This window comes from Budorcas taxicolor, unplaced genomic scaffold (genome assembly GCF_023091745.1).
Source record: "Budorcas taxicolor isolate Tak-1 unplaced genomic scaffold, Takin1.1 scaffold3992, whole genome shotgun sequence".
Classification (NCBI taxonomy): domain Eukaryota; kingdom Metazoa; phylum Chordata; class Mammalia; order Artiodactyla; family Bovidae; genus Budorcas; species Budorcas taxicolor.
Genome location: NW_026292302.1, coordinates 12,501 through 15,641, shown reverse-complemented (window position 1 = coordinate 15,641; position 3,141 = coordinate 12,501).

The following is a 3,141-nucleotide window of genomic DNA, read 5'->3' as shown; positions in this document are numbered from 1 at the left end:
GCGTCGTAGGAAATATCAGTGGCGAGAAAGAGGCTGAACCCCTTGGTTTACGTGGCATCACATCCATGCTGCAGATGGGAATTCAGCCAGAAAAACGGGGAGCAAGAGAGAAACGACCCAGGGGAATCCGTCTTTCCAGAAACGGATCCCATTTCTTTGTTTTTTAGGCTTGCTTCTAACCTTTGGTTACACATAGGGATGAATCCAGAGTCACGCGGGGGTCAGCAATCCTGACCTTGCTCAAAATCAGGTGCTTTCCGTCCAAGGAAGGTCTTAGGGGTTTTCCTTCATCTTCTGGCCACGAGGCCTGCTGCCATGTGAGGATGCTCTCTTCTGATCCCCAAACCACTCATGTTTTCCAGGGGTGTTTTTTCTTAAACCAGGCACCACCCTCCGGATAAAGTTGCATTCCCGTAGGGTGGGGGTGTCGTGAGTTCCAATCAAGAAAGGCATTGATGTCACTCAAGGTTCCCACGATTCATCTGAAAGGTTCATACTTATTTCTCCCCAGAGACACAGCTAGGCAAAGGACAAGGCAGAGTGTGTGTGGGGGGTGGGGTGGGGAGAGTGGGGGGGGCGAGGGGGCGTGCGGGAGGGGTGGGGGAGCGGGATGTGTGCGCGGGCGTGTCGTGTGCCGTCGTCTCGGGGTGTTTATGGGCGGGGGGTGGGTGTGGCGTTGGAAGCGGGGCTGGGTGCGTGCGGCCTCAGCGTGTGGCGTGTGGGCAGAGCGAGGGAAGAGGAGAGGGGGAGCGTCACAGCCAGGCCAAGGACAATGCAGTGTGTGTGTGTGTGTGTGTGTCTGTGTGTGTGTGTGTGTGTGGTGGATGGGGGGAGTGTGTGGTGTGTGGCGTGTGAGGGCGGGGTGTGTGTGTGTGTGTGTGTGTGTGTGTGTGTGTCTGGGTTCGGGATGTGTGTGTGTGCTGTGTGTAGGCGGGGTGTGTGTGCGGGTATGCGTGTGGCGTGTAGGGTGCACCTGTGGTTGTGGGTGTCCCGGGGAGGGGCGGCGTGGCACAGAGACACAGCTAGGCAAAGGACAGTGCAGTGTGTGTGTGTGTGTGGGGGGGGTGTGCGGGAGAGGTGGGGGGGCGGGGTATGTGTGGGGGCGTGGTGTGTGCGGGGGTGGGGGGTTTTATGGGCGGGCAGGTGTGTGTGGCGCTGGGGGCGGGGCAGGGTGTGTGTGTCTACGCATGTGGTGTGTGGGCAGAGACAGAGGAGAGGGGGAGAGTCACAGCCAGGCCAAGGAGAACGCAGTGGGGGGGGAGGGGGGTGGCTGGGGCGGGAAGGGAGGAGTGTGCGGTGTGTGGCAAGCGTGGGCGGGGTGCAAACGGGCTGGGTGTGCGTGTGTCTGGGGTCGGGACGTGTGTGTGCACTGTGTGCAGGCGGGGTGTGTGTGCGGGTATGCGTGTGGTGTGTAGGGTGTTCCTGTGGGTGGTGCGGGCAGAGACAGAGGCAGAGAGTCGCAGCCAGGCAAAGGACGACGCAGTGGGTGTGTGGTACGGGCATGGTGTGTGTGGGGGGTGGGGTCTGCGTGTGGTGTGTGTGGTGGGCGGGCAGAGACAGATCCAGTCAGGCAAAGGATCACGTGCACGGACGGATATCCCGCATCATCTGCTTGTGTTTTCTGAGCTCATTCAGCACCTCCGCGATCAAGACCACTCCCACGAAATGTGAGTGTGCCCCCACCAGCCAGCACTTGTCTTCGGCCAGGCAGACAGGGGAGTGTTCCGAGTTTCGGGGTGGGGGGGGGGGCGGGGTTCGCGACTCGCTGTCCCCAGGCCAGCCTGGGTCCTCGCGTTCTGCCCCTGAACCTGACTGGAGCAAGTGGATCCGCGTGATCTGTCGTGGCTCTGTTTGAAATCCTTGGCGGGAGAAGGAAGATCTCCCCCCATGCCAGGGGAGACAAGCCCCCCAAAAGTCACCTCCCTGGGGTTCCCGTAGCTGTTCTCCAAATCCATCCAGTTTCCCCAAAGGAGATATCCCATCCCAAGCAACAAAGCCCAAATGGCTCCCCATGGACCTCTGGCCCAAGGTGCCGCTCCCACACAGCCTCCTTCCACAGCCCCAGGGCATTCAAGAGTTCGCCGGCCCGGCCCGGCCCGCTCCACCCGTGGTCCCCCCGCAGGGCCATCTCAAAAAGCGACCGACAGGCAGGTGGCGCCCGACAGCCAACCCACTGTCCAGAGAGCCGGCCGCAGCATAGAAGCTCCGAGGGAGACCAGCAGGGACTCGCTGCCAGACGGGGGGGGGGGGGGCCCATCCTAGGGCGCAGTTTCTCCGCTCCGTCACCGACGTGGACAGGAAAGCGGGACACGCCAACACTTCTCGGGAACGTCTCTGGGCGAGGTACGACGGACGCACGGACGGACAGACGGACGGGGGTGGGGGAGGGGGAGCATTCTTGACCGCACGCCCGCACCCACCGACGCACGCACGCACGCACGCACGCACGCACGGACGCACGCACGCACGCACGCACGCACGGACGCACGCACGGACGCACGCACGCACGGACGCACGCACGGACGCACGCACGGACGCACGCACGCACCGACCGACCGACCGACGCCGGGGTCCAGCCCTGGTGGATCCAGGGTGATTCGAGGGTGGGGATGGAGTCGGCGTCCTAGGAAAAAACTTAATTCATGATAAGATATACAGAGAGATTAGAAACGGATAGCGTCGTAGGAAATATCAGTGGCGAGAAAGAGGCTGAACCCCTTGGTTTACGTGGCATCACATCCATGCTGCAGATGGGAATTCAGCCAGAAAAACGGGGAGCAAGAGAGAAACGACCCAGGGGAATCCGTCTTTCCAGAAACGGATCCCATTTCTTTGTTTTTTAGGCTTGCTTCTAACCTTTGGTTACACATAGGGATGAATCCAGAGTCACGCGGGGGTCAGCAATCCTGACCTTGCTCAAAATCAGGTGCTTTCCGTCCAAGGAAGGTCTTAGGGGTTTTCCTTCATCTTCTGGCCACGAGGCCTGCTGCCATGTGAGGATGCTCTCTTCTGATCCCCAAACCACTCATGTTTTCCAGGGGTGTTTTTTCTTAAACCAGGCACCACCCTCCGGATAAAGTTGCATTCCCGTAGGGTGGGGGTGTCGTGAGTTCCAATCAAGAAAGGCATTGATGTCACTCA